The sequence below is a fragment of the Beta vulgaris genome, chromosome 9 (assembly GCF_026745355.1).
Source record: "Beta vulgaris subsp. vulgaris cultivar EL10 chromosome 9, EL10.2, whole genome shotgun sequence".
Taxonomy (NCBI): domain Eukaryota; kingdom Viridiplantae; phylum Streptophyta; class Magnoliopsida; order Caryophyllales; family Amaranthaceae; genus Beta; species Beta vulgaris.
The window spans coordinates 21,984,996-21,992,844 of record NC_079210.1 but is presented as its reverse complement, the minus strand read 5'-3'; the positions used below and the strand labels follow the sequence as shown (position 1 = coordinate 21,992,844).

The 7,849-nt window shown below is 32.9% G+C and overlaps 1 long non-coding RNA gene across 1 annotated transcript; it reads right to left on the bottom strand.

Moving 5' to 3' along the window:
- Positions 1-514: 514 nt before the first annotated feature.
- On the bottom strand, positions 515-2,950 carry LOC125493129 (uncharacterized). Its single transcript, XR_007269561.2, has 3 exons — positions 2,759-2,950; positions 2,168-2,228; positions 515-887 (listed from the first exon to the last, which is right to left on the bottom strand). It is a non-coding gene; the product is annotated as an uncharacterized LOC125493129 (long non-coding RNA).
- Between the last annotated feature and the right edge of the window lie 4,899 nt (positions 2,951-7,849).

The following is a 7,849-nucleotide window of genomic DNA, read 5'->3' as shown; positions in this document are numbered from 1 at the left end:
CTAATGTAGATCTTTAATATAGAATCATTCTATTGTATATTCTAAAATTTTGACCATTTATGGAGTACTGACGGGAAAATCTACATTAAATAAGTCCCTAATTTGTCCCTATGGTTTTCGTATATCCAATTAGGTTTATGAGTCTTCCTAAAAAGAATTGTTAGCGACTTCTTTCAAAACGTTTTCAATACAAAACCTTAAAAATGGGTAGGCGAATATCATATGCGCTCATCCCACGTAGGCGAAATAAAAACACGCCTAAATAATGACTCATGAATAATTTTCACATCAAGAATAAACACATGTGAGGATCAATTAAAAAATCAATCATAACAAATAAATAAAAATATTCCCAATCACATACCAACAATAAATTCTTGCTCACTTGAATAATTAAATATTTGCTTTTTATTCCTCAAAAGATGTTAGTAGCAATTTTTTTTCAAACCATAACACTATACTTTTCGTAAACAAAATAAAGGTAGTAAAACATAAATTTAAACCATTGCTTGACTATATATTCAACATTTATTCTAAAAACATAAATACATAGGTAAATAATCCAGGGAGGTACATCATCAAACTCATCATCCTCATCATCCTTATCATCCTCATCATAGTCATCTAGCACAGGGTACCTCGGCTCCCTAAAACACACTCCTCATCACAGCATCATATATATCCATCTGAGTCTGACTCCCAGCACGATCAAACTCTTGTATGACATCATCATCACTGTACTGACCTTCAACACCCTACACATCTCCAACTCTATACTAGAATAACTCTCATCATCATAATCAGACACCACATCCATCTCATCATCACACGACCGGGTTGGCATAGCTTCCCACCCGAATATCCTTGCTACAAAACATATCTAGATCCTATAAAAGATGAATATAACTTCTATGAGCAATTAGTACTCTTAATTAGCGTATAATACCAACAATAAGCAATAAGTAAGAATAACAATAATATAAAGCATATGAATAACATAAAACAGTTAGCAGGGACGAAAATATAATCATACTGAACGGTACTAACTATTTAATGCAGATATATAATATTCTATCATATATTCCCTTCCTATACTACCCATCTCTCACAAAATAATAAAGTAATCAAAATCAACTAGAAGTATTAAAATAAATGATTAAATAAGTAATTAATATATTTCAAATTTATATAAACAACAATTTTTTTTTGAAGAAGTTCGAATTTTTGAAGAAAAAAAGATACGGATTCTAAAATAATTCAAAAAGATATAAGTGTTTGAAAGCTTTAATGAAAAAATGTTTCGAAAGTGATTTGAACAAAACGAATAAGTAAGAGCTCGAATTCTATGAAATTCATTTTAAGTAGTTAGCTAGGCGCCTAAAAATTTAAAGTTGGTACGAAAGGCCAATAAAAACCTAAAGCACCAAAATACAACTTTGTAACACCCGTCAATTCTCTATTTTCAAAAATAGCTTTTCAATATAAAACTTAGAGAATTATCAAAGTATTATCACCCGCCGTGTGTTAACGTATCGACTTATTTAGAATTTTGCTGCGAAAAACATAATAAAAAACTTTAGATTAAAACTTAGTCAACCAAGAAGTCAACTCTAGAAGTTAAACCAAAAACAGTCAAAGTCAACCTCAAAAGTCAAAGTCAACAACAATAGTCAAAGTCAAAGGTGAAAAGTATAAAGTCAAATAAAATACATAGTCAACACAAGCTCTTCAATCTCAAACCCATGATGCATCATCTTCAAACCTGTAATGGACGATGCACTATTGACCCCTAGAGACTGCTAACCAAATGGGTCATCACGGAATCAATAAGGCTTAGCCATGATCAACACATACACACAAAGCACGTAATTATCAAAGTTTTGTACTATATAATAAATAAATAAACAATCTAAACATGTTTTAATAAATATTAAGCAGGAATAATTAATAATATAATATCACAAATTTCATATGCTTGCATCGATCATCCATACAAACATAATATTAATGTCATAACCAACATGATTCACATAATGACATAAAATATGCAAATTCAATTTAATAGAAATCACATATGAACTAAAAATAGTTTCATATGCATGATACTACATAATTCTCATACTGAGATCACGATACTAATCCAATCAACACATAGGTATGTACGTACCTTGTGTCGACAAATCGAGAGACCACTTTCACAACCTTAAAAGCCGGCTAAAGAGAATTCTCTGCGAAAAATAACCAATATAGTCCACAATCAATACGTTATAAATTTTCAGCAATAATAAAATACTTTAGACCCTTCTTAAAAGTATTTAAAACCTTTTCCATTATTAAAACTTAATTATTAAAACCTCCTAGTATAACACTACTACTCTACTTATTATAAACCCTTAAAAACTCATATCTAAATCATAAAAACTCCATCATCAACATCCTTTACAAATTTTCAGCAACATATAATATTCGAAAACCGTTTTTAAACATACTTAAACATAATTAATATCATATTTCATAAGCTATAATATACTACTATGATTTTCCAACTCATAAAACCCTAAAAATTCGTGCGTTGATAATTAAAATCTCAATTTAAACATAAGAAGTAAATCTGAAATTTAATTACTTTATTATATAAATTATATAATTGTGGATTCATAATTAAATCATCAAACTATAACTTTAAACATATATATATGATAACCATCATTATAAATATAAACTTTGCATTAAAAACTTGAGGAGGAAGAAAAGTAACCAAGCAAAGGAGGAGGGAGAAACACGACAATCGAGCAAGGAGGAGGAGTGATGGGTTGTGTGGCTGGCGACGTCCCAGTGGTGGCTACAGCGGCAACCGATCGACGAAGAGGAGAGCGAGAGATCGATGGAGGGAGGAGAGGAGAAGAAAAGAAAGAGAGGAAAAAACAAAGGAGGGGGGCGAAAATAATAGGGGGAGGAAGAGAGAAAAAATAAAATGTGTAATGGGTGGGGAATTGTGTAATAAAGGGTATTTATAGGTTCCCCCATTAGGGGTCGAATATTGAATTTGGAGTGTTCATAGGAAAAACTATAAGGTTTGGCTTCTTGTAACCCAATATTAAAATTCTTTTACTTTAACTCCACTAGTTTAGTTAGAAAGTAACTATTCAAAGTATGACTAAATAAAACATTTGATTATTTAAAATTATTAAATGATTATTTTGACTTTCAAATAGTCAACCTTTTAAGAAATAAATTATATAAATACTAAAGCATACTAATATATAAAAATATACATTACAATATAATTATAAAATTAATAAATTTACGAGGGATTACATTCTCTCAAGCCTCTAGCTTCAGCAACAAGAATAGAAATTGACGAATCTAAAGCATCAGCACTACATAATAAAACTTTCCCTTCTGAATCACGAATAATAAACCCAAAAGATCCTTGACCATTTGTAAGTTTAGAACCATCAAAATTAACTTTATAACAATTGGAAGGAGGAGGACACCAACTAACCTAATCCCAGATCTTCGACTTACAAGAAGAAACACCACTCTTCTGAATAGACTGTATAGAAAAACCAAGCATCAATTTCATCAATGGTGGCTGCATAAATCCTAATCGTATGCACGTAAGCTCTCATCGCACTAACTTTAACTGGAGAACAAATTTCTTGAAGAAAAATCACCCTATTGTGGTTATACCAAATAAACCACTAATTAATAGCAAAAATCTCAATTTGAGAAATCGAGAAACAAGACTTCAAATTTAAAAAAATGATCTACAAAGGGTAAGTCATCCACAATAACAGGAGCACTCTAGTTCATATCGATATTGAGATCCTCAAACACATCTATAACAAAAAGACAACTAGAAAAGAGATGAGAGGAACCCTCATAGTGATAATTACAAAAGACACACTCCATAGGAAGAAAAACATGGCTTAATTCCAACCTTTTCTTTGTAAGAAGACCATTTTGGCAAATTTTCCAAACAAAAAATTTAATTTTTGGGGGAGCTTTCAATTTCCAAATCTAATGATAAACTATAGGCTTAGATGGCTGCGAGTTTAGACCTTGAATAAGCTCAACACCTGACTTAATAGAATAATTTCCACTAGGGGAGAGGCCTAAAAACATTTTGTTAGAAAGTTGATTATTACTAGGAATAAATAAATTAGTAACAATACATACATCTAGAGGGATAAACTGCATAAGAAGATATTTATCCCATTGACGATCTCGATTGATGAAGTAGCTAACTTTCATACTTTCATATCCACTAACAACATGGCATATGTCTCCAATGGGATAGCTAAAAACTCAATTATCATACCAAAACGAAATCTTCTTACCATTTCCAACAGTCTATCTTAACCCTTTCTTAAAGAAACTTTTTAACCCCATCAGCTTTCTCCATTACCAGGAAACATTAGCTTTCATTTATAAGAAAACTAATTGTCATCCTCTGAAAAACTTTTTCTTAACTAACTTAACCCATAAATTGTCAGGAGAATCTAAAATCTTCTAAAAAAGCTTGAACTGAAGGGCAATATTATTAGTCTTAGCTTTTCGAAGACCCAAACCTCCAAATTTTCTTAGCATCTGAGGCTTTATTCCAAAATAAATTTCTATAACATTTATACAGGGAAGAAAGAACGTAGGGGGTAAAGAAAAACTTTTCATTTTATAATTCGCTTTCGTTGCTAGATTAGATTGAATAAGAATGGTCCTACCTGCTTGAGATAAGGAGTTAGCTTTTCATTTGGTCAAATACGAAGACAGTTTTTCTCGAATTTCAGCAAACGTAGCACTTGTTACTTTGGTATCAATAATTGGACAACCAAAGGAGAAGGATTTCTTTATTTGAAGGATATTAGAAAAATTAGCAAAAACCAATTCTGAAACATTTTGCGTACATTGCAGACTTGTGAAAATTAACAAGTTGCCTTGACATAGAACAACATTTATGTATAATACTTTTGATAGTATGACAACTATCCTCTATAGCTTTAGCAAACACCATAGTATCATCTGCAAAAGTTAGGAAGAGAATTTCAACCTTTAAGTGTCCTAATGTAACACCTACGGATTTAGAGCCAATCTAGCTCTATGCAATTGACGAGCTAAAATTTCTGCACATAAAATAAAAATATATGGAGATAAAGGGTCTCCTTGACGAATTCCTCTTGACAGGATAAAAGTTTCACCAGGAATACCATTAACTAAAACTGAAAAAGAGACAATAGTAATACATTGTTTTAACCACTCTATCCAACAAGAGCAGAAACTCAATTACTCAAAAATAATAAAGGAGAAATCTCACTCTAAACGATCATACGCTTTTCCTACATCTAATTTCAAAGAAATCCATCCATCCGACCATTTTTTTATTTAAAAGAATGAAAAACTTTATGAGCAATGAGAACATTATCTTGAATTAATCATTCAAGGACAAAAACTCCTTCTAACGGATGAATAATTTTACCCATTTCAACTTTTAACCTATTATCCATGATTTTAAAAATATTCTTATCGATTGTAAAACAAAGACTAACAGGTCTAAAATGGTTAGGTTTAGAAGGATTATCTATTTTTGGAATTAAGGTAATAAATGTGTGATTAATCTCCTTTAGCATCTTTCTTGAATAATAAAAAAGCTTTAATAGGTCTGAAGATCGATCTACCAACTAAAGTCCAGAATTTTAGGAAAGAAAAAGGTGGATAACCATTTGTCCCAAGCGCTAAGTCAAATGTCGCGGTTTTAACTTCTTCAAAAGTAACATCCATACATAGATATAAGTTATCTTTCTTCAAAATAATTTATCTAGTAAATCAAAATCATTGTTGACATCAAATGAGCATATCGGAGTAGCCAGGAAGCGTTGTTTAAATGTACTGGTAATACATTCTTCAATACGACTAACATGAGTAACTGCATTATTTTCAGGATCTTGAATCAAGTCAATTTAATTTTAATTTCTTGTAATAGAGGCAAAAGAGTGATATAGCATCATTAACTTTAATATGATTTGATTTTTCTTTAACCTTCCATTGCAAAAATGTACTAACTTGTTTTTTCAAAAAATATATTTTGCAATGCTATTAGATGTGGGCAATTCTCATTATGTACTATATCACTTTGGATATAATTTAGCTTTTCTTCTACAATCCTAAGTTGTCTAAAAATATTTCTAAAACGAGTTGTTGACCATATTTTTGATTTTTCTTTAAGGAACTTACACTTTCTAGAGTGGAAGATAATAAACATAGGGAACGATGAGACACTTGTGGAAGCTTGGGAACAGTACAAGGAGATGATCAATTCATGCCATCACCATGAGTTCAACAAAAATCTACTCATGTGGTTCTTCTATGATGGCCTTGATCCTATGTCACATGCTAACCTTGATGCCGGAGTGGGAGGCCAACTTTTAAAAATCCCGTAAGACCAACTTGAGTCCACAATCGAAGAAGTTATTAAGAACTATTCATGGGGTAGAAGAAGAAGAAGTGCTCAACCTAAGAAGAGTGATAAGTTTGAATTGGATCCCATGGATAAGATGGTTCAACTTGACAAGAAGCTCCCCAGGATCAACCTTGCATCATCTAATGCATCAAAGGTAAATTCTTTTTCTTGCTATATTTTGTGGAGGTACTAACCATGATACTTCTTATTGTGGAGGTACCCATTCGGAGCACGTGGCGGCGATAAATTCAGGAGGAGATGGTTATCAAGCAAACCAAGGGTAAAAAAGCAATCAATATGGAGGTTGGAAACAACCTCAACAAGCTACAATCAAAGCATCAAATAACCTCAACAAGGCTACAATCAAAGGATACAACCAAACTCAAAACCAAGGGTATGTGGAAAGGTATAACCAAAACTTTTAACCAAGATTGTTCATCCTCTTAAGGGTCTAATGTCTACCGAATTCCACATTAAAGAGCTAATTTCCAAAAAGCTCCTCCTAACCCCCCGTTCCCCAAACAAAATCCCCAACCTACTCCATCTCCCAATCCAACGTCTCTCCAAATTCTCCAACAACTTCAATCCATGAACGAAATTCTCCAAAACCATGAGCAAAGTTTTCAAGAGCTACAAGCCCATCACAAAATGCTTAAAACCCTAATTGCCCAAGTAGTTGAGAAAAACCCATATACTCTAACAAATCAACTTTCGGGTCAACCCATTCCTAAATCCAACCTTCACCAAGCTAAAACTATCTATTCAAGTCAAGGACAAGTTATGAAGGTCCCAAAATGCCTAATGAGGAGGTGGGGAAGTAAGGATAAGTTGACGTCATTGAGAAAGAAGTTGAAGTTGAGGAGGGTGAGAAAAGATAGAACGTGGAGAAAGGAAGACACAATTCCAGGTTAGTGATAAAACTCCATTGCCATCATCTCTGCCAACTAAGACCTATGTGCCACCGGTTCCTTACCCTCAACGGTTGGTGGAGAGAAAATTGAGTGACAAGTTCACCAAGTTCCTCAATAAGATGACAAGCCTTCAAATCAACATTTCTTTCCTTGAGGCTATGTCTCAAATGCCTGCCTATGCTAAATTTTTGAAGGAGATCCTCTCCAACAAACAAAATCTTGAAGATGAGCTTATCACGTTGCTATACCAAGTAAGTGATGTAGTGCAACGTGCTATGCCCAAAAAGCAAAGAGACCTCGGGAGCTTCACCTTGCCGGTGAAGATAGGTGATTTAGGAGCAAGTGTGAGTTTGATGCCATTGTCCATAGCTAAACACCTTAACGTTCCTCTTCATCCCACGCGAAAAACTATTCAATTCGCAGATCAAACTGTGAGAGTTCCACATAGTGAGTTGGAGGATGTGCTAATCCAAGTTAGGCA